Below are 24,911 nucleotides of genomic sequence, written 5' to 3'. Positions count from 1 at the left end.
TTTGTTAGTATTTGTGATGTGCTAAAACATTTGGGTTACATTAAAAATGCTAACAAATACAATTGTGTGATCTCCACTGTGGAGTTAAGGGCCCTAAGTTTTCAACCTTGGCCCATTCTCTCTCTCTGTCTCTCTCTCTCTCATCCACCCTCTCTCTCAATCTCTCTCCTACCCTCTCTGTGTGTCATCATCCCAGATTCTCATGGTTTCAGCTATCACTTCTCAGTGGATCACTCTGAAATGTACATCTTCAGCTCAGGTCCTGAACTTTAGACTTGGATATCCAGCTTTCTTCTTGACACTTCCTGCTGGATCTCCCATTGGCACCTTGAAGTCAACAGAGCCAAGCTGAACTCACACTTCTCTCTTTAAAGTGTGTACCTCTTCACTTGAATTTTCAGTCCCTGGGACTACCACAACTTTGAAAATCCATGATGGAAGTTTGGAATCTATTCTTTCTTTATTTTTTTGTACTACCTCTCTCCATCAACCCTGGCCAATTGCTGATTTTACCTCTTAAGCATTTCTGAACATCTGTTTCTTCTTCCTCCCTCTTCCCACTGTCCCAGTTTATGCCTTTCACATCTCTTGCCTATCTGTAATGAGTTCCTAAGTGATCCTCGGTCATCAGTCAGTGGTTTCCATTATCTGTCAGTGGCACACATTCCTGGCAAATTCATTGAAAACACAGATTCCTGGGCCCCACATGATTCTGTGTCTGTCATAGCTTACATCTCTGCAATCCATAAATGTTTGTTGGATGAACAAATGGAATTCAAGAATTTTCCTTCCACATTATGGTGCATAAAGAAGAAGAAAGACAAGGAAATAATTTTAGCTGATAGAACAAACTATTTAGTATCACTCAGAAAACAGAAGACAGAGTTGCTTCTATCATCCTGTATGTAGAACAGGTAAAGTATTACGTGACACTCAGATTCATAAAACATTCAGATTCTAACTCCTGATACAGTAGAGTAAGGTGCACATATACCTGTCCTGTGTCCATAACAGGATTTATACTGAGAGAAGCATCCATGGTGATGTTCTGTAGCGAATTAGAAATAAGCTGAAAGCTACATTACATACTCCATTTTATAAGCAATAAGGATACCTTCTTTTACTGGCATTTAAATGATGATTAGAAAATACTATTAAAGGCCAGGTGCAGTGGCTTATCCCTGTAATCCCAGCACTTTGGGAGGCTGTGGTGGGTGGATCACCTGAGGTCAGGAGTTTGAGACCAGCCTGGCCGACATGGTGAAACCCCGTCTCTACTAAAAATACAAAAAGTAGCCAGAGGTGACAATGCATGCCTATAATCCCAGCTACTTGGGAGGCTGAGGCAGGAGAATCACTTGAACCTGGGAGGCAGAGGTAGCAGTGAGCCCCTAGCCTGGCCAACAAGAGTGAAACTCTGTGAAAGAAAGAAAGAAAGAAAGAAAGAAAGAAAGAAAGAAAGAAAGAAAGAAAGAAAGAAAGAAAGAAAGAAAGAAAGGAAGGGAGGGACGGAGGGAGGGAGGGAAAGACAAGACCATTAAAAAGTTCTACTCCTTGTAGAATCTTTAAAAATACCAAATATTGTCAGTTACAATATGTTTCTTAAAATAAATAAAAAATTAGAGGTTTTTGGCTAATTATTACAGAATTCTTGATATGGAATCTACCAGAATTTTTTAAGCTTATAAATATTGAATACTAGTTCATCTCCCCAAAATGTTTAAGTTGAAACTTTTTACCTTAATCAGTCTTAATATTATATAGCCATTTAAAATAACAGTTGTGAAGATGAAGTATGATAGCAGCATATCAAGTGAAAAAAAGCAGGTTATAAAATTATATTCATAGATGAGAATGTATGTGTAAAGCTATGTAGAAAAATACTGGAGTAAATATACCACAATTCTCAGTATGGGCATTTTAAAGTAATAACATGGAAGAGTTTTAGAAGACCTTACTTTTATAATGAAAACATGTGGCAGGGTTGTCTTTATCTTCAGGATTAATGAATAGGCACCATTTATTGAGTATTTACTTTGTGTAAGACACATTGCTAACACTATATGTAGTATCTCATTGAATCCACATAAACACCCATGTAAGGTAAGTTTTAATAATTTTTTTCCCATTAGAGCTTTGCTTTTTATATCCCATTGTTTCCTTCCAGTTTATTTGTTGTTTTTTTTTCCATGAAAATTTGTGGTCGAGAAGCTCTTTCATTCCCGTTGGAAAAGGCCATTCTCACACTGCTAACAAAGACATATCCAAGACTGGGTAATTTATAGAGGAAAAAGGTTTAATTGACTCACAGTTCAGCATGGCTGGGGAGGCCTGAGGAAACTTACAATTATGGCGGAAGGGGAGCAAATATGTCCTTCTTCATGTGGCGGCAGCAAGGAGAGGTGCAGAGTGAAGCAGGGGTGGGAAAAGCCCCTTACAAAACCATCAGATCTTGTGAAAACTCACTCATTATCATGAGAACAGCATGGAGGTAACCACCCCTGGATTCAATTACCTCTCACTGGGTCCTCCCACAACATGTGGGGATTATGGGAACTACAACTCAAGATGAGATTTGGGTGGGGACACAGCCAAACCATGTCAAAAGATTATGGAAATCTAGGTTGACAGTTACTTTATCTTAGCCTTTCGAATACATTACTCCATTGTTTTCTGGCATCTGGATTGTTAAAATGGTCTAGTGTCATTGTTTTGTTAGCAATCTGTCTTTTGACACTGGTGGCTTTTTAATATTTTGTCTTTTATCTGTCACCTTAACGTGTCCACGTGTTGATTTATTTTTATATATCCTCCTCAGCATTTGTTATAGACTTTAAATTTTGTATTTCTTTCAGTTCTAGAAAATTCTCAGCTAACATCTTTCTGCTATTCCCTGTATTTGCTACTTCTGAAACTCCCATTAGACATGCCAGGGCATTTTGGTTTGTCCTTCATGTCTCCAATTTCTATTTCATATTTTTAATCTTTTTATCTCTCTGGGCTGTATTCTCAGTGAACTCCTCCACATAATTTTTAAATTCACAAATTCTGTTTTTGACTAGGTGTTGTCTCAAGTTTTTTTAAGTTTAATGACAATGTTTTTCATCATCAGGGTATTTGGCTCTTTTCACATGTACATATTCTTGATTCATAGTCACCAACTTTTTCCTAGTTTCCCATTTTGAAAAATAGGTACATTTCTTTGAGGATCTTACACATATATATCTTAAAATCATTTCAGTTTGCTCTATTCATCCCTTGATAATAAATTATCTTATTTATTGTATTTCATGGCATTAGGCTTTTTTTTTTTTTTTTTTTTTTTTTTTTTTTGCATGCTTTTAAAATTTCAGTCTACAAGCTTATCCTGAGGAGGGTTTCTTTTATTTTTTCTCATCTATCCCTTATCGATTTTATGGTTGCTCTCATCTGGTTTCGTGGTTTAGAATCAGACCCTCTGTCAGCAGCTCTGGGCTCTTTTCCCATGGGGAGATTGCTTTTGGTTGGACCATTTCCTAGTTTCCTGACAACCATTGTAGCTTTCCTCAGAGTCAGGAGTGAACAGTGATGGTTTGGCTCTGTGTCCCCACCCAAATCTCGTGCTGAGTTGTAATCCCCACATGTTGAAGGACGGTCCTGGTGGGAGGTGATTGGATCATGGGGGCAGACTTCTTCCTTGCTGTTTTTGTGACAGTGAGGGAGTTCTCCTGAAATCTAGTTGTTTAAAAGTGTGTGGCACTTCCCTCTTTGCTTTCTCTCTTCTGCCACCATGTGAAGATATGCTTGCTTCCTCTGCCTTCAGCCATGATTGTAAGTTTTCTGAGGCCTCCCCAGCCATGCTTTCTGTACAGCCTGCAGAACTGTGAGCTAATTAAACCTCTTTTCTTTATGAATTACGCAGTCTCAGGTCGTTCTGTATAGCAACGTGAGCCTGGACTAATACAAACGGGAAAGCTCAGCCTCAGTCCCTGTTTTTCACAGAGAATAAAGCTCTGTTCTCCATTGTGATGAGGGTGGATTTCAGTCCCTGTTTCCCTGAAAGAGTTGAATTCTTGGCTGCTTTTGCCTGTTTCCCATCCTGGAGTCTGGTGCACCTAAAGCTTCAGTCCCCAATGTCTATGAACTCCCACCCTACAGTTGAGGAAACGAAGGCTCAGGGGGCATATGTTGTTATCCTAAGGTTGCCCAGCTAAGGCATGGCTGATTGACACATGTAGGCCTGTCTAATGCATGCAAAGTGCACATTTCTAACTGCTCAGATGTGGCAGGCTCTCACCAAGAGTACCTCAGGAGCAGGGGCCATGTCATGCTCGACTTCACAGCCTGGGAGAAGGTGTCACCAGTACTCGGTATACGGATGCCGCAGTGATTTGAACTATAAGGAATTTGGGTCAAGTTCCAGTTTCCATTAAGACATTGTCTTGCCAGTAGGCTTCATTTGCTCAGGTCCAGACTTATGTTCTCCTGTTTGGAGGCACAGCTGTCATGTGTTTTCCAGGGGCTTTTCAAGTAACTAAGTCTGTTGCCAGAAGATATTAGAATAAAAGATGTGTGGCTTTCTCTCTGGCTATGACAGAATAATAAGGACAGTTCACCACACATGGACTAGTGTGTGGTAACTTATCTTTATTGTGCCTTAGTATATGTGGATGAACCAAATGCTGATCTGTCATTTGAAGTGGCTTATTTAAAAACCTGGAACTACTGTGACATAGTGAACAGAGTATGGAATTTAGAGTCTGTTTTTGAGTCTTTGCTACACCATTTACTAACTGTAATTTGATTGGGGAATTTAACCTCTCTGAGCCTCAGTCTTCTCATCTGTAAAATGGGCATATCAATATTAATACCTAGCTCATGGAGTTGTTATGGAGATTAATGAGGTAATATACTGGAAAAGGTTTCACTAGTTGCAAAGGGGTATACAAATGCTAGTAGTACGCAAAAGCAAATCTGTGGTATACAACTATGATAACAGCATGATATTGACAGCACTACAAATTAAGCTAAAATTTTACTAATTCAACAACCGTTTACTGAGCACCTATTATGTGCCAGGCACTGGGCCAGGCTCTGGAAAAATAAAACTGAGTGAAATGCAATTCCAATTACCCAAGGCAGAAATGTGCTTTGCTCTTTCCTTTTTACTTCCTCACCATTCCCTCAGCAAGTGCCATCAATCCATCAATTTTCCATAAGAAGTAAGTTTGGAACCTGTCCCCTCCTTTCCATCCCTAGTAGTACTCCCTAAGTTCAGGTCCTCATCCTCTCTGGCTTAGATTATTGCAACACGCTCCCAAAGGGTCTCCCCACTTCCTAGTTCTGCCTTAGTCCTGCCTTTTCCTCAAATCCATCCTCTATGCAGCCACTAGACTGAACTATCTAAATTCCAGACTCAACCATGACTTCCTTCTGTTGAAAACCCTCCATTGGATCCTCACCCTAAAAGACAGATACCAAATGTGTCAGTGGGTGGGAACATGGCCTCTGTGGTCCCTGACTAACTCCTGGCTTCATTTCCCAGAATCCCTTGCTTTGTGCTTTCTACAAGGTGGCCCCATGTTCCCCAGACACAGCGAGTAGGTGTTGCTATTTCCCTGTATAATAACTCCCCATCTGACCCCTCGCCTGCCTTTTTCTATGAACATGACTCGTCTTCTAGATCTCTACTCCGGAAGCTTTCCCCAACCACCTTTCTGCCTCTTCCCCCTCCTCAGGTTGCATTAGGAAAAATGCCTAATAGTAGCATTATTGACTCAAACAGTATGCACAATGTGAAGTGTAATACATATTTCGAGAAAGGTGAAACCACTGAAATAAATTATGGCTAACACCGTAAACAGACTACTCATTTTTCTACATGCTTGCTGACACCAAAATGATTATTTAGTATTTGCCTATGTGACAGGAAAAAAAAAAAAAAAAAAAAAAAGCTCTGCCTCAGCATTTTTACTACAAATTTACCATACCAGGGATGTGGGATTTGCCGCTTATCTTGTGAGTGCCTGTCATATCATCAATTTCAACTTCAGAACAGGCGACTCTAAAACCACAAGGAGGGTAGATATCACCTTCTCCCTTCTCTCAGTCTATGTGAACTTTAGAGCCCCTGATAAGACAGAATAGACTGTGGTTAGATTGTAGGACTGGAAATGGAGCTTCAGCTAAGAATATGGAAATCAGGTAAGTTAAATTGGCTTCAAAGAGTTAAAATATGCCACAAATGTAGAATGTTATGCTCCTCAATGTTTCACCAAGTACTTAGAGCAGGGGAGACATGAGCCCACCATGAGGAGAATCATCTGCTTCATTTCAACAAAGGAAGATATACTTTTAACTTTAAAAAACCTAAACATTTTAAAAACTGTACTCCACAATATATCTTTGTTTTCAAAAATATTGAGCAGCATTTTAAATGACTATGGTTGAGAAAAGAAAGAAAACCCAAAATACTTTTCTTTTTTAAACCATCTTGTTGGTTGGTAGGCTAGTTGCTGTGGCAATGAAGATGTATTTTGCCGGAAGTGAGGCTAAAATGAATTCAAATGACACAGTTTATGAGACCAAGCACACAGGCGGTGGCCATTCCTCCTCTTTGATTTATTGCTGAGACATTTTGAAAGCCCAGACTCACATACGCTTGTGATACAGCTGCATTGTCTTATGAGCTATGTTGGGCAGTCATGGAGTTGATAGGTGCAGATCCTGCTGAAGAAGCGTAATATTTCAGTATATCCAGGAGGATTTTGTTGGAAAGTTCCAATAAAATATTTTTCAGCTAAGGAGGAAAAAAACCTTCAGTGAAGGACTTTTATTCATGATGCGGTTTCTTTATTTCAACAATAACACAGACATATAGAGGTCCTATGATCAACTCTCTCCACTCAACTTTGAAGTATCATTTCCTTTGTAGTAGTCTTTCCATCTGAGATCAAAGCATTTACAACTGTGCCTTGCAAGAAAAAAACCCTGCTAAAGAAGCCCTCTTTTAAAAAGCAGTGATTAATAATTACAACATAACATAATAATGCATAACATAAAATTATTACTTTATTATAATATGTTAACAAAATTACTACTTTATATAACACAAAATTACTATTTTATATATAATAATATATAACATAAAATTACTACTTTAAGCATTTTATATGTAACATAAAATTACACTTTAAGCATTTTTAAGTGTAGCACTTTGTGCCATTAAGTGTATTTACTCTGTCGTACAACCATCACCATCATCCATCTCCAGAACTTTTTCATCTTCCCCAGCTGAAATGCTGTCCACATTAAACAGTCACTTCTCGTTCCCCTCTCCTAGCCCCTAGCAACCACCATTCTACTTTCTGTCTCTATGAATTTGGTGCCTCAGATAAGTGGAATCATCCAATATGTGTCCTTTTGTGACTGGCTTTAATAAGCCTGCTTTTGAAAGCCACTCTTCGAAATGTGAAATCATTCACTTTTTCTGGGTTTTGTATCTTTGTGTGTCTGTTCCAATGTACAGGCTTGTGTTCTCTGTCTCTCTCTCTCATTTCTTTCCACCCCCACTTCCTCTTCTGTGAAAAAAAATTAAAAATTCAATCTTGTGTCTGAAACACCTTTTTTTTTGGTCAAACAAACATGAATGTAGTCGAAAAAGTCTCAGTTATTTTTCCATTTTGTAACAAATGGGCAGATATCCAAACCATTGTTTTTACAGCATGAAGAAACATTGTGTCATTTAACACAGGGAAAAGTAAACTTTCTGGGCCTAGGTGTCTCTTGGTGAATGGTGCAGCCTCAGTCGATGCATTTGTGAGGTGGAGTGTCCTAATGAAGGCCACTGCTCAGGAAGTTCTGTGTCTGGTGCTTGGCTCCAGCCATGCATGTGAACTGCACATAGTTAATATATCAACACCATGTTCAACACAAAGCTCACAAATCATGAAACGTGACATTCTCTTTACCACTCTCAAGCCCTTTGCCAATTAGAACATCTTCACAGACATCATCATCACATGGTAGGTAGTGGTCAGATCTGTCACATTTGTGCTTTTAATTAGTTGCAGTATAAACAATCAGGTTAACTGCTGTTTTGAGCTGCTCTTCAAGGATATCTTTTGGTACTTCTACTGATGTTATGAAAAGGTATCATTTGATGCTGTCATTTGATAAGATCAGCTCTCTTTTTAATCTCTTGTCCTATTTGGGGGCACATTTTTACAATAGTAAATCACCCCAATTTTCCCTTTTGCGTGATTTTCATCTTCTTACATGATTTTGAAATTAATCCTCACCTTTGAGTAACTTTCTTTTATTTTGCTCCTCCTGGTCAAGGTTTTCATTAGCTGCAAAAATCTCAGCAAGTTTTGTTCCTCAAAATTACATAACTTGATCCATCTAGACAAAGTTGCTGATATTAAATAATTGATGCCGGCATTGGGGAAACGACCTGCCATTTCCAACATGGTTATCTAAATGAATGAGACTTTCTTCTTTTTCCTATAAACTCTCCATTCTTCTCCTTCTTTCACAAATACTCCAACTCCTTGTCTTCCTACACTGCCATTCACCCTATGAGGTTAGTATTTTACACATGCACACATGTATATATATTCTATGATGTTAGTGTTATCATGGATAATACAGGTTATAATATTTTCTGAGTATGACAACTCCTCTTTTACCATTTTTCTTGTAGTGAAATTGGTTTTGACATATACCAATTTCACTGTGTTAAAAGTTGCACAGTATTTTTCAGAAGTATCTGTCAGAAAGTGACTATGTTAACACATTAAGCAGAAGAGGAGTTTGTCTTGTGAGCTTGGGAGAAAAACAGAAAGAGAGGTAAATGCTGGCAGTGGGCTGGGAACACCTGCCAAATTTGGGTATTTCCCAGCTCAGCTGACAGTAAGATGGATTTGTGAGTTTGGCTTGCATAACTGCACTAAGGAGTCAGTTTATTGATGTTCCCTTTTGAATTCTATGTTTGTTAGGGAAACTTCTGGTTCTGGTCTGGCTTCCTGTGTAGACCTGCCTGCAGGGGAATGTGACCACCGTGTAGACTCTGAACATTCTGTTCCCTCTACAGTTGTTATGATTCTGCAACTAAGGAGAATGAAGAAGTGGGGAGGGCTCTGGTGATATTTTGGCTTCACATCTAAGTTGACTTTCAGAGAGAAACCAAAATGGGCCACAGGTCAACAGTAGAGTGAATTCCAGAAATAGAATGCTGTGAGGACTTTAAAAAGCAAAGATCAGGAGGCAGTCTTCTACTGATGGTATCTCAGGATGCTTTCTAGGGGCCTTTTAGAAATGTTTAAGTTTGGAGAAATACAGCAAAATAAAATAGGTTCAAAGAAGAATCATAAAAATGATTACATGATGGGAAACCTGTTCTTAGAAAAAAAGAGCAAAAATTTATGACCAGATTTGACCAGTGGGAGCCCCTTCCTTCCACCTCGGTGGCCTTTTGACATGTCCCCATTATTCTGTGAATACTTCCTGGAGTTCTGGCACAATTAAAGATTCTAGGTTCATTTTATACTTTCCCTGCCCTAGTCCTGGAATCAGCTGTTAGGATTGGAGCATAAAATTAATTGTATTAAGTAAATAATAATAGTAACAAATTATCACCCATTGAATAAAACAGGAAACCATAAGCCCATACTTTTGTAAAAAATAAACAGAGGCCGGGCACGATGGCTCACTCCTGTAATCCCAGTACTTTGGGAGGCCGAGGCGGGTGGATCACGAGGTCAAGAGATCGAGACCATCCTGGTCAACATGGTGAAACCCTGTCTTTGCTAAAAATACAAAAATTAGCTGGGTGTGGTGGCGGGCACCTGTACAGACCCAGCTACTCAGGAGGCTGAGGCAGGAGAATTGCTTGAATCTGGGAGGTGGAAGTTGCAGTGAACCGAGATTGCACCACTGCACTCCAGCCTGAGCAACAGAGCAAGACTCTGTCTAATAATAATAAATAAACAGAAAGTTTAATGAGGAACAATATATTGACATAGTTTCAAGGTATCTCCCCACAGAATATTTATTAACTACAGAAGGAGAAAAACCACCTCACTGTGGAGAGCCTTGGTAGATGCCATCTTAACCAAGTATGACACTTCGAAGTCATGTGTCACCTGGCAGGATGCCATGAGGGAAACACAGAGTCACTTTTGTAATATTCTGACAAGGACGCATAACCTTGATCTAACCATGACAAAACAATAGACAAACTCCAAATGGGAGACGTTGGACAAGATAACTGGCCAAAACCTTCCGAAGTGTCAAAGTCATGGATGTCAAAGAGAGAGGGAAGACCTGATCTCTGCTCCAGGACACCTGAGAGACAGGATAACTCAATGAAAAGTGAGATTCTGTATTGAATATTTTTGCTATAAAATACTTGATTGGGACAATTGGCAAATCTTGAAGGGAGTCTGATAATGAGATAGTAGTTGTGTACCGGTGTTAATTTCTGGATTCTGATGGGTATATTGTATAGTGCGTAGAACTAAACTCTTAAGTATTCAGGGCTGATGGGGCATTAGGTCAGCAATTTACTCTCAAACGATTCAGGGGAAATAAAATTCTTTATAGTATGCATGCAACTTTTCTGTAAACTTGTTTCAAAAGCTAAAAACGAGTTAAAATCAATTCTGGTAAAGAGAAGATTGAGAACTGGCTAAATAATGTTCTTCAGGTATGACAAGCGTTGTTATAAGGGAGGTCTTTTTCATCTACCGAGAAACTTAAGAGATTCATGTGAGACATACATATTTAATTCAATTTCACCTATTTCCTAAACAAGCCTTACGAGTCTATTTATAGAAAGCATTCACATTAGATACAAATACAATAGTCAAATCATTAAAATAAGTGTAAAAGATGAGAGTCAAGAAATGAGATGAAATGAATAATAAGAGAGTAGGAATTTATATATGATAAAAACTGGCCAGGTGCGGTGGCTCATGCCTGTAATCCTAACATTTTGGGAGGCCGAGGCAGGCGGATCACCTGAGCTCAGAAGTTTGAGACCAACCTGGGCAACACGGTGAAACACTGTCTCTACTAAAATACAAAAGAAATTAGATGGGGGGTGGCAGCATGCACCTGTAGTCCCAGCTACTCGGGAGGCTGAGGCAGGAGAATTGTTTGAACCCGGGAGCCAGGGGTTGCAGTGAGACAAGATCATGCCACTGCACTCCAGCCTGGGTGACAGAGCAAGACTCTGTCTCTATAAACAACAACAGCAACAACAAAACATAACTAAATGAAGCATAAAATTGAACTTTGAGTTTCCTGGTTGCCAAGGCAAAGATACAAAAAGTTACCAAGTCCTTATTTTACAATAAGCCCTGGCTGGGTCCCAAGACTAGCCACCGAGCCTCTGTTGCATCTGAGTCTCTTTCTCCCTCACTGTCCATCCCTCGTCATCTGCCATAGCCTCTCAAGCTCACAGTTCTTTGTCTCTGATGCTAGTGGCCTGGCTTTTTCTGCCAGCTGCTTGTCTCTGGTGGCATTCTATACTTGCGTGCCAGGATAGCTTTCCATTTTTGCCTATTGCTGTGAGGAAATTTCACTTTTCTTACCAAAAATAAAGTTCAGAACCTCAGGGTTGGCACTGGGTGGTCCTTATGGCCTTGGCTTTCACCCAAGACTCACTTCCTTTGGGGTCTATGTCTGATCCTACCACTGACACATTGGCCTAACGGGGCACTGTTTCCCTCTCTTTTTCTTATACTAGATGCAGGACTCTTGGGTTGATTCTCCGTAGACCAACTGATCAGAGTTAGAATGTTCATATAAGACTTGGATAAATGAAAGGAGGAAACAAAAGAACAAGAAAAACAGACAATTTCATTGATCTTTACAATTCAGCTTACTTCTCTTCAATTGTTGAACCAATACATGGGTTCTTCCTGGTTTCTGGTCTACCTCCTCATGATGGTGACTATTATTTATACCCACTGGCCAGGGGTGCCTGTAACTTCCATGGTTGACCTGTGAGACCAACAGAATCTGAGCTCCCTCAGTTCTAGTTTCCTAAATTCACGTCTTTCCTCTGGGTTACTGACACTAGGCATGACCTCCCCATTCAAGAAGATCCAACCTACCTTCAGATGTGAGCTTTGTATTTATAGATGCCACCAGGATACCAGACAACCCTCCCAATAAGCCTAGGAGATGTGCCCATGTATGCTAAATATGGTAAAAGCATGATTAGTTTCTTACTGCTTCCAGTGAGATCTTCCTGTTGCTTGTTTGGACAAATTCTCATGTCTGATGGGGTACCTTGCTCAACTTCCCATGCTATCTGTATGGGGTTGTTTTGGTCATCACAGCTTTTATAATCAATCTCCCATTAGACAAGAGAAGAGAGTCACAAGAGGCAGGATATAAGGCAAGATTTCTGGAGAGCAAGAAATATTAGAAATCCCAAAGTGCTGCATCCTATTAGACACTAAGACTGAAAGGTATAAGCACTAAATCCATACTGGGAAGCACTGAAAGCTTTGCAAAAATCCCTCTATCTTTATCTGTCCTCACTATCCACAGGATCATTTAATATCAAATCTATAAACCTGTGGCAGGTTTATGTGTACTAAGGCATTGCAGGAAGAAAATTATGGGACTCATCTCAAAATTATCTGCCTTCCTGTTCTGATAATACAGCGTTTCTCTTTCTAATGAAAACCTTTCAATAAAAAAGAAATAAAATAAATAATAATAGACTTAATATTAAAAATATAAACAACTGAGCACGTCTTTTCAAAGTCCCTTTTCCATTCTAAAAGGGAATAATTGTAGGACAGTATTAGATACCTCTTACCTAAAATATCCAGTGGCAGAGAGACTAATGCTTTGAGCAAACGCTTCATTAACCTGCAAAAAAGAATACGATGAAAGGAAAAATACACAACTGGACAAAAGCAAAACATGTGAAAATAATGGTTTTCTAGATGTCATAATTTTCCTTATTGTTGGGAATGTTATTTTACTGAGTGAACAAGCAGAGTGCCCAAGTGGGTTCTCTGTGAAGAATGATTGCTAAGGATGCCCAGGATGATTGCTAAGTCACTGCTTTGGTGGATCTATTTAAAGAGCAAGGGAAGAAGTGATGAAGGTAAACATCTGTGGTGGAAGTTTAAATTCAGGGTCCCCCAAAAAAGTCTAGCTGAGGATCTCCACTCTCCTGTCTCCATATATGGGGAACCAGTCTAGATGGAGCGTCAGCTTGGTTGGAATATGCATGTCTTTTTAAGTTTCAGAGAAACTAAGAGATAAAGGAGGTAAGTTCAGTAATCCCTCAAGTTACTGCCACCACATCCCATCCATCGCCGCTCTCTGAGGGCTTCCCACAAAACTTCAAAATCACCTGGAGACTTTCTAACAGCACTAATTAAATACTCAGGGCCTTGCAGAACTTCTGCTGCCTCAATTTTTAAAAATCTGGGTCACGTTTTAAAATGAAGTCTTTATTCTGAAAGAAGAACAAGAACTACCACCCAAAGACTATCCAGTTTTCCCTATAAATGTTTGAAATGCAGGTGAGAAAAATAGCAAGCATTTGTAGCTTTAGCTGAAGCTGTTTTCCAAAATGTAATCCAATATAACAGCTTCCCCTGCAAGAACTTCCTTTAAATGTATTGCTTTTTTTCCCTGCAAATTTCCGAAGTTGAACTTTAGATGATGTAGGCTCTATCTTCCTTAGCAAATAACCAGACACACACTAAGTGGTCTTTAAACACGAACGGCTTTAACATTGTTACTGAGCTATTTCTCCAGATGTGAGTAAATATCCAGATGAATCAGAGATTTCTGTTTCATAAGATCTGGTTGGAAGGTGAATGATTGATTTATATCTGTCCGTTATGAACTCAGCTTACTAATCTTTAATTGCTGGACCAATGTAAGAATGACTTTCTTCCTAGCTCCTGGTCACCTCCTTATGATGGAGATACTATCATTTTATATCCACCAGTCAGGAGTGCTACTTAAAGCGTGGTTCAGCAGTGCAGGTATTACATGGGAGGTTGACGGAAATGCAGACTCTGAGGCCCCACTCAGACATACAGAATAAGAATCTGCATTTTAACTGATGCCCAGGTGATCTGCCTGCCCACTGATGACTGGGGAGGGATGCCCCAGGTTGTACAGGACAGGAGGAGGAAGTGGCAGGGATGCAGCATACCTGGGAACAGGTGCTTCCACTCCGTGATCCCACAGGAGCTCTGCAGGCTTCAGCCACACCTGGTGCTCACCCACTTCTCCCAGGTGCCACTAGCACTCCATCTGATGATAGGTTCAAAGCATTCCACAAGAGTCTGGCAGGTATTCTGCAGGTGGAAATGGACAGAAGAGTGGCAGAGAATCAAATAGGGAAACCTTTCAAACTCGACTGTATTTCTCACCCTGTAACAATCACCATCCTCCCTGCATCCTGCAGATACCTTCCATTTGGCTTGTCTCCACCTCTGGATAAGGGGCTGACTCTGGTGTTCCCTGCGGAACCAGTGCCAAGGCAGGGCTTTTTCACCCAGGAGGTAAAAGTGGAGGCTAGAGGGAGGATAGATAGAATGCAAGATCTATTTGCCTAGTTCAACCAAAATGGCTCTGTTTTTATGTGTTTTATGTGCTGAGGTTCCATTTAGGATTTGCTGCATACTTACCAAGGCTATGAAAATCCCTGTCCAGCCAGTGAACACAAGAATGCAGGCACAGAGAAAGGCAGCGTGGTGTGTAGAGAAATGTGAGTTTTAGAGCCAGACATCCCTGTGATTGAATAGCTCTGCTTCTTCTCAGTATGTGGATCACTTATACTCTCCATGCCGTGGGGATCTTGTCCGTGACCTGGAGATACCAGAACCAGGTGACCACACAGCCTGCTTTGCCCAGGACAATCCCTGTTTACACTGGTTGTCTTTGTGTTAATGTCAGTGGCTCCCTTTGCTCTCCAAAGTATTTTTGTTTGAATTATATGGGCATTAATACCTACTTTGAAGGGTGGTTTTAAATGCATTCACGTGTGGCATAATGATGTTTTAGTCAACAGTGGACCACATATATGACAGTGGTCCCACAAGATTATAATGGAACTGAAAAATTCCTATTGCCTAGTGACATCATAGCTGTCATAGTGTTGTGGCATAATTACTTTATTTTTTAATTTAACTTTATTTTTTTGGCTCTGTTGCCCAGGCTAGAGGTCAGCAGCATGAAATTGGCTCACTGAAACCTCCATCTCCTGGGCTCAGGTGATCCTTCTACCTCAGCCTCCCAAGTAGCTGGAACTACAGGTGTATGCCACCATGCTTGGCTAATTTTCATATTTTCTTTTGTAGACACAGGGTTTCCCCATGTTGCTGAGGCTGGTCTTGAACTCCTGGACTCAAGTGATCAGCCTGCGTCAGCCTCCTAGAGTGCTGGGATTACAGGTGTAAGCCACCACACCTGACCTAATTATTTTTAAAACAAATGTAGTGTAGCCTAAGTGTGCAGTGTTTATTAAGTCTACACTCATGTGCCAGGTCTTCACATCCACTCACTACTTACTGACCCAGCCAGAGCAACTTTTAGTACTACAAGCTCCATTCATGGTAAGTGTCTTATACAGGTGTAAATTTCTTTATCTTTTATACCAGATTTTTACTGTACCTTTTCTATGTTTGGATATATCTGGGTACACAAATACTTACCATTATGTTACCATTGCTTACAGCATTCAGTGTAGTAATATGCTGCGCCGGTTTGGAGCCTGGGAACAATAGGCTAGACCATGTAGCCTAAGTGTGCAGTAGGCCATACCATCTAGGTTTATGAAAATATACTACTCTGTGATGTCCCCACAATGGCAAAATTGCCTAAAGATGTGTTTTTCAGATCATATCCCTGTCGTTAAGTGAGGCATGACTGTACAGCACTCAGTATTGTCTTCATTACGTTACTCCAGGGGCAGGTACTCATTAAAGCTTTGTAAGAGACTTGCTTGGAACGTGGGTCACTGAGTGACCAGCATTGAGTGAGTTACTCTTGGCACTGGTCTTCAAGTTCAGCTGACCAAACCAGGGATATCTGCACCTGTCCCCTCTCAAAATGGGATGCCGCGCTTGCCCTTCTCCAGATACCAGGGTCTTTGGCTCAGCAAGGCTTGTGCCCTCTGTCCTTCCAAGACGGCAGCCTGGGGAGATCTCTGTTCTCACATAAGGAGGTCTGCATTCTAGAGGGGGGACCCTGACCCTATCATGGGTGCCCTTTTCATAGAGTAAGCATGAGAAAGTGGACTTGACTGAGGAGTGAACAAGTTGGCTGGCACCAGGAAGTCTGGATTTGGGGTGCAATTAGAACTTAAATATATGTGTAATTAATACACAGGAGTTGTCCGGGAATGCTGCCGCTCCTCACTGAACTTTGGAGCCCATGAAAAGTTACAGCTGCTCCAGTCAAGGGTGAGGAGCCACTGGTTCCCTGGGCAGCTGGGTTTTGGTGAAGCCCCTCCCACTAGAGAAGGCAGGTGAAGCCCTCTTCCCAAGTTCCAGTAGGCTTATTACCAGGTAATTCAGAATGAGCTCCTAGGGACGCTGTGGAGAATTCTAGTCATTGCATCACAAAGCCCAAAGGTGATACAGTGCAGTCTGGGAATATTTTATGAAGTCCAATTCTGGCTGATGGCGAACTGAAACAACCTCTTTCACCTGTGTCATTTTGGTGTTAATACCCTGTCCCAATTCAGCTCTGCCATGACCAACTAATATAGACCCATCTGTGTAGATATGAACTAGAGCAGCAGCCTGGAAATAAAATTAGAAATCTGTTCTTTCTGCCATCGGTATGTGAATTTTTGACAGTAAGGCAGTCACAAATGAAGTAGCAAAAGCCACAAAATAAAGCTACAGTTTCACTGGTACAGGACCAGTGGTTTCATCCAAAGGTGTGTGCCACCTGAGAAGAGCAAAGGTGCTGTTCCATGAAACCTGTGAAACAAAGAAAAGCCTAGACGAGTCCCTTACTGTTGAAATGTGGTCGTCAGCTGTTGCAGGGGCCTCTCACCATTTTCAGCGGCATTAACTGGTTAGACTTTGAACGCCCACTGGCATTGTCCTCCTTTCTGAGTCTCTCATAGTGTAAGGTTGAAGTCAATAAGGAGAGTGCCTCACTCTGCGGTTCCAACTCTGCAAAGCAATAGCAAATTGGCCTAAATTGTTAACAAGTAGTAGAATTTAGAGCTTGTTTTTGTTGGAGCAGACCCTCTTTGCCCTTAGTTGTCATTCGGGGAGGAACACTCTGTCCTCGTGAATTCTTTCTCCTTGTTCCTCTGAACTATTATTCTCAATTGCTTCTGGGGAGTAAAAACTGGCAAAGAATTATAGAATAAAATACAGCAAAATATAAAAAACAAAATCTCATTTGTCCATAATCTCATTGCTCTCACACACTGGGTTATTATAAGAAAAGTTGAATAGTGCTAATATAAGTCCCCAGTCTGTTACCTGCAATTCTGAATTGAAAAGCCCTGAGCACCTATTTGGTGGAGAAACTTATCCTGATCTCATCCAATGAGAGATTCATAGTCTTCAAAAGATCTCACTTGGTGTAAGTAATCATACACTTCACTGCAGAAGTATTACCATGCTTGAATGTGGCATGTTGCCCCAGACTCTGCTGAGGACTTTAATAAATAGTGTAGAGATCATATGATCTTTTAAAATCAGAAAAATTTAGAACCCCAAAATATATCTGGTCTCAAAGATTTCATAGAGGGAAAAATGAACATGGTGTATACTTTAAAAAAATCAAACATTTTAGAAAGGAACAGGATGGAGAATGAAAGCACCCCTGCCCACTTGTCTGCCGTGTCCCATCCTAAAAGTAACTGGTCATCAATTCCTTGTGATTATTTATGAATATGGCATAATTTTGTGATAGAATGTTTTTAAAAAGTGTAAGAGTAAAAACACCATTCTGCTGTTTTTTTTTAAACTTATTAATGAATCTTGGGTATTTTTTTCTATATCACCATATATAGATCCATCTCATTTGCTTTAATATCTGCACAATATTCCATCATATATGTAATATAACTTAAGAAGTTTCTAAATAAGGAGCACTCTGTGCATTTCCCCCCACTCTTCTAAGAATAGCTTCCAAAAATGAACACCTTTGCATATATGTCTTGGCAAAAAATTTCCTGAAAATGACCATCAGATAAATTTCTAGCAGTGATAGTGTGTATAAATATTTTTTTGGGGGGTGGGCTGACTAAATGTTCTAAAATTAGGTTTTGGTGATGGTTGCACAACTCTATGAATGGTACAGTTTAAATGGGTGAGTTTCATGGTATGTGGATAGATTAGATCTCAAAGTTGTTTCAAAATTCTTAGCAGTGAAAGTGGTAGGTCTGAGGGCATGTGTATTAGGATGTTGGTGGTCATTTTTATCATTAGAAAGGTGCACATTCAGCCGTGTCCTCACCAGCAGTCCTGCCTGCCTTCTTGCTGGGGCTTCTATGTCATAATGGTTCTTGTGTGCTTATAGGAATCCCCCTGAGCCTATGAGCTGGAGCTGCTCTCCTGGAGGTGTCTCGCCTCGAACAGATAGCATTTTGGGTCTGCACTGCTCCTGTTGGCCCAGTCATGAGTATTTGGTGGATGTGACCCAGAGCAAGGGTCTTCCCTTAGCATGTTTTGTAGATCAAGGGATGTCGGGTGTTATTCTACTAATGGGATGAAACTGGTGCATTCTGTGTGTGGGCACATCTCTTATCCACAGGAGTTACTGCCCTTGGGCATGAGGGTATATGGCCCTGCCTGCAGCAACTAACTGCTCCAGGACTGAAATGATTCCATCTGTGTTCATGTCACCTCTTTGGATAACATTTAGTTTCTTAATTAGGTACTGCACCACACTTCCTTTTTATCTCCCACATTGTCTAACACACTTCATAACTTAAAAATACTTTCATGTGTATTATTGTATTAATCCTTATAATTCTGTGATACTTATACCATTCCCATTTTGCAGATGAAGAGACTGGGATGAGAAGTAGATACTTGTCAGGGTCACGCAGCCATTAAATGTACAGAAATAGGGTGCAAACTCAGACCTTCCAGTAATAAATCCCATTTGCAGCCCCACTGCCTCAATGATGTCATCAGTCACATAGTAGGTGTCTGGTGACAGTGCACTGAGTTGACTGGCCTCTGGGTTTTATCTTTCTTGATTCACAGAGGACGACTGAGGTGACTTGAGAGGGAATATGTTAAGTGGACTTTTCAGGGAGGCAGAGAGATTTTGCACACCAGTCTTACCCTCTACCTCATTACTGCTTCCTCAAAACTATTGCTTTTTCATGGAGCTTAATACTTGGTTTCAATGTACTTACTTACTTACTTATTCACTAGGTGAGGAAGAAAGGTAGTAAGTTGGAAATGAGAGGAACATTCTCACACAGAGATGTTACATTATTTTATACCAAACCTTTGTATAAGTATGTGAATGTGAACTATGATTACAGGTACGTCAGGAAAGAAATGGAGGGACGTATACCACACTGTTAACACTGGCTACCTGGTGGCTGGAAGTGGGGAGAAGCAGGGAGGAGGAGGCAGCATTCTCTTTCCTCACCAAAGCAAAACAGAACAAGAAAGAAAACTCTTAAAAAATGTGTCCACAACTAAACGCAGCACGTGCAAAATGATCCCAATTGCTCAAAATCATATAGACATATGCGAGATATAGAAAAGGATGTTGACAAAATATGAATAGTAGTTATCTCTGCATGGTGGGCTTCCAGGTGATTTTAATTTTTTTCTTTGAACTTTTTGTATTGTTTACAATTTCTTTGCAAAAACAGTGAGCATATATTATTTGTATAATCACAAAACAATAAAGCTATTTTCATTGAGGAAAAATGTTGGCCACTAAAAGTATATTTAAACAATTTTCTTTGAAAGGAGGTGTGCTGAGCAGCCGTCTATGTGCTCAGTCATAAACAAGGCTTGGTGTCCCCTTGTCCAAGCCTGGGTCCTATGGGGCTCCCAGAGTGTCGAAAGTTCCTAAACTGGGAAAACGTGGAGATTTAGGCACCACCTCTAGAACTCCCTCATTAAAATACAGATTTTACCAGGTGGGTACAATTTATGAGTGTGTGATCTCAGATTCTCTTCCTTCAAGAGCAGAGCCGAGAATGTCTTGAGCAAGGAGAAGCCTCGTCAGGACTCTACCCTTTGAGAAAGGTAGATGAAAATGTTCTGGGAGCCAGGCGTGATGAAAGGGCGTATTAGAGTTGGGCAACTTTGAGTGTGTTAAAAATTATACATATATATTAATCTGAAGAAAAAAAAAGCTAAACTAGTCATTGTCTTCCCTGAGCTTAACTGTCGCTTTCAATCACAATTCTGGGTGTGGTTACTTAAACATTTGAAAGAAATCTCTGTTTAAAAAGTGATGATTATGTTTCCGAGTTAACCAGTGGGAAAATGCTAATTAGAGCAGTGGAGGTGCTGAAGTAGACACATGACCCAGTTTGACTCAGACGCATGACCCAGTTTGGGGCAATTTAAGGCATTAGAGCTGCTCCCCGTGCTATAGGAAGGTGGTTGCTAGAAGCATGAGAAGTGCCTATTAGACATGTCTCTTAGGCAAGGAGCCCATGGATGTTCAGTGTAGGAATGTTTAGATATTTTTACCTTTTTGTTCCAATAATCTTTTCATACAATTCTACAAAACTCAATTCTTGCAAAAAAAAAAAAAAAATTCTAAAATCCCACCAACATTACCTTTTTGGGGATCTATCTCTGATTTCAATGACACTGATTTAAAAAGATTCATTTTTAGTGTCTGGCTGTTTCTCTAATACCAAGTGATTTTTTTTTTTTTAAGTGGGGAGAAATCTACAGACAACAACAATAAATCATGGGCAGAAATGTTGATGTCTTCTCTGTAATTCCACTGTGGTTTTGTAGGAAGGACCAAGCAATCTGAGCTTATTTTTCTAGAAGTTGTAGAGCATTTTCAAGGAAATTACAGAGAAAGACCCAATACTCCCCAAAATTGTTTCACCTCATTCATGTAACAATACATTCACCCATCCATCATCCATCCATTCATCCATCCATCATTCCATCCATCCATCTATCCATCATTCCATCCGAACATTTATGCTAGGAGGAATACAGAGAGGAATAAAGAAATGACTAAGACATGGGTATAGACTAAGACATGGGTATAGTTCCTGCAGTGAGAAACCCTTTAGGGAAATCAGCAATTTCAACATAGTGCAACTGTACTGAGTTAAGAATCAGGAGTGGATGGTGCAGCGTAGGTGTTGGAGGTCAGGGAAGCCTTCCAGAAGTAATGCTTAAGGATCACACAGAAACATGACAAGAAATGTTAAATGGGATTGTGACTTAAGGTGGTCCTCAAAATAATCTGTATGTTAGAACTGTGGTGTTTTAAATATCAGTTTTCCTTGTAGACTTCTTTGTTATCAGTAATTCTTCATCAACCAATAGCACCATAGCTGCTAGAGCAAAAGAAATGAAATTGCTAAACCAGCAACAAAACCTATGGAATCACTAAGTTATTCTCTAAAAATTAGCATCAATAGATCTAGGTAATTTTTTTCTTTTTTTAGCCTTACAAGCATTTCTGAAAATTACCTGATGATAAAACATCTTTGGATATCCAACTGAGAATTTCATGGGGATAATGACAATTCCTCTTTCCTTCGAGTAACTCCACTGGTTAAATTGTTCTATAGCTTTTTTCCTGCTGTAGTGTGAAGAATTTTTCATACGTTTCTCCAGCATCTTATCAGATTCTTTGGATCAAATTCTTGCTTGTGAATTGTCTTATCAACCAATTTGCACATGTTTATCTCTAACCTGGTGGATGAAAATGCCAACCTGCACAAGGTCCACAGTGAGTCCATAGTAGAGACTAGCTGCAGAATATTATAGAATCAGCAGGAAAGAACACTTTGAGAATAAATTAAGCACTTAAGAGACAATGCAACTTTTAGAATTGAAATACTGTTCTTTTATTTATTTAAAGGCCTTTTTCATGATGATCAGTTCCTATTACCTTCTCTGGTGGTGAGGTGGCATTTGGCTGCCACAGCTTCATCCAGGTCTCAGTTACGTATGCTCCATGGGGAAAACCAAACCTTTGGAAGGTTGTATTGGAAGGCAAATTGGTCTTTGGTCTTGCAGGCTCGGCCTCAGACACGCAGGAAGGAGAAATGCCAGCCCTTCTAAGATGTGTTTCTGTATTCAATTCTCAGCACCACCACAGAGGGGAATCTCATACCTACTTAGGTGACCGTCTAATTTTAAATTACGTGGATTTTATTTTTATATATAAGTATAGAATATTTATACTTATATATAAGTAAATATACATTTAATTTAAAATGCATATAATTTAAAATTAAATGTATATATAACTTATAGATTAAGTAAATACGTCTTTATATAAATGGATAAATAAAATATTTTTCTACAATTTAAACCAATTAATGTTCCATATTTTGTTGAAATGGAAACAACTTAATTTTGCTTTTTAAAAAAGTTACTGGACACCCTCAAAATGTTATTGGTATTATGAACACTCAGACCTTTTTTCTTTTTCTTTAGGTTGGAGACATTAGTTTCTATAATATTTCCTGGGATCTTTTCCATTTTTTTCTTGCATATTTAAGCCATGCAAGCCCAAGCAAAGCACAAAATTTCTGATCATGACTCAACCAAAGTATTTCAGTGGTGGCACAGAGTGACTCTCCCGAATCACTGAGTCTGACTCCAGGTAGAAAAAAGAGTGGAAAGAACAGCTCTGCCAGGTGGGTGCAGCCCTTCCCAACTTTTTGTGTAGTTAAGACAAATAGCTGTTTGCTGGCCCTCAGGACAGCATCTCCTCCTCCGATGCATTATAATGCATATTTCTTATTAAATTAGACTACATCTGTTTTGAGAATTTTTGAGAATACATCTTATAAAACCATGGGTGGGCAGGTCATAAAAATTCCATCTGTAAATGGAGTGTGGATTAACAGAATGGAGAGGATTAACAGAAAGCCACATGTTGCAAGCAATGAAATAGCCCCATTCATGCTAACTACATATTACTGTTACGGTGGTTGCTGTTATGGTTATTAGTGCAGAAAGCATGATTCATTAGAAGTTTACTCTCCCTAATTAATGGGCCAAGGGGTTTTCTCACTGCTGAGGGTTCCCTGAAAACCACAGTGCACAGGTCCCCATCTTCTGGACTCAGGGCATCATGTGCCTAGACCCCTCTTTGTGTGAATCATGAGCTACCTGTTCACGATAAACTTGTTGTTTAACTTCCTCCACATGTACATGCTGTTTCTCCAGCAGGACAGGTGCCATGTGATAGATCTGTGTCTCCCATAACTCTTAATATAACGCTTTGTACATTATGGGCTCAATAAATCCCAGTCTTTGGAGTTGGGAGGAATCTAGAGGCCAGCTGCTCCAAACTCTTCCAGTGCAGGGGTTCATTTTGGAGCTTGTACCTGGGTCTCAACTCCTAGAAATTCAGCTTCAGGAGGTCTGAGTGAGGCTCAGGAGTCTGCATTTTACCCAAGCATCTCCAAGGCCCTGATGCAGGTGTTCTCTGGCCACTGTTACAGAAATTCCATCTTACTCAGTGCTTTTCAAACTGTCCCTTGTGATTCACTAGTAAGCTGTGAAAATTCAGTTAGGACCAGCATATTTAGAAGAATATCCAAATCCTTAACATGTGTATATTCTGGATGCCCCCAGAAACGGGGAGATCTTCAAATGCTGTGGCCTCTGCCCACACTTCTGTCTTGCTTCCAGCCTTTCTTTCACCCTCTACATAAATGTTCCCATATCATTTATGGGCAGTGACTTGACAGTCACAAAGTGTAGTACCAAAACTTGATAAAAAAGTACAGCAATCATATGTGGATGAGCACAGGGCTCTGCAGATGTTTGAAACTGCAAGTTAGCGAATCAATGAATTTGTGCTGCATTGTAGTGACTTTCCTATTTGCTTACCTTATGTGTCCCAGGTAGTGGGTGCCATCCTCCAGTTATCAACATGTTGTCCCCATGTTCCAGAATAAAATGGATTGGGCAGCCAGATCTGGGGAGAAAAGAAAACCAGGATCACAACTTTAAGTGATTTGAGATCTCAAGTTTGGGTTTGTGGGATGTTTCAGGGACAACTGTATTCCCTTGACTACACAAGTGAGAGACAAAGAGTAGAACAGCCCAGGAAAGAGCAGGAAGCCATGAATTTCTTGCTTTTTCATAATCAACAAGGCAGCTAGGAAGCAATCTGTATGTTTAGGAACTCCTTTGCTGTCGCTCTGTTTTAGAGGTCATGATAGAGCATTATTTGTGGCTATTTTTGTGCCTAACTCTCAGTTTCTGAGTGGTCATCCACAGCTATTCGTTGGATTTTCTCTGAGTAATTTGGGAATTTAAAAACCTTCTGGAGTTTGTCATTTCTGTGATTCCTTCATTATTACCTTTACTGGCCAGATTTTTCATTTATACAAATGGCAAGAAGATCCTCAGAAGGTAACACGGATCACACATAAAAAGCAAAAGCTTCATTCACCAAAAAATAAATTTCTTGTCATTTCCTCCAATTTCGAGAAAAAAAAATTATTTATCTATTGTGGGGTACAGACTAGAGAAAATTCTATAAATGCCTGCAAAGCCCTAGTTGGAGAAATAAATTGGTATCGCTTTCCAAAATTTATTAAAGATAGATTGCATTACAAAATGTAATTAAGATGGTCACACTGAGGTCCTCATTATCCTCTGCTCAGCAGTCCCTAGAGTGCCACAGAAGGTCACCCAAGACTCCTCACTCTTAGATATTAGCATTAGCACCTTATATAAATGAGTTGGCAGAAAATAAAGGCAGAGGGA

General features: G+C 40.0%; 1 long non-coding RNA gene across 1 annotated transcript; it reads right to left on the bottom strand.

The window, feature by feature from the left end:
* Positions 1-11,254: 11,254 nt before the first annotated feature.
* On the bottom strand, positions 11,255-16,427 carry LOC111546917. The gene is made up of 4 exons (XR_002732970.1): positions 15,684-16,427; positions 14,180-14,324; positions 12,818-12,870; positions 11,255-11,766 (listed from the first exon to the last, which is right to left on the bottom strand). It is a non-coding gene; the product is annotated as an uncharacterized LOC111546917 (long non-coding RNA).
* Between the last annotated feature and the right edge of the window lie 8,484 nt (positions 16,428-24,911).

The sequence above is a fragment of the Piliocolobus tephrosceles genome, chromosome 11 (genome assembly GCF_002776525.5).
Source record: "Piliocolobus tephrosceles isolate RC106 chromosome 11, ASM277652v3, whole genome shotgun sequence".
In the NCBI taxonomy this organism is placed as follows: Eukaryota; Metazoa; Chordata; class Mammalia; order Primates; family Cercopithecidae; genus Piliocolobus; species Piliocolobus tephrosceles.
The sequence above is the reverse complement of the archived record's forward strand: the minus strand, read 5'-3'. Positions and strand labels throughout refer to the sequence as shown.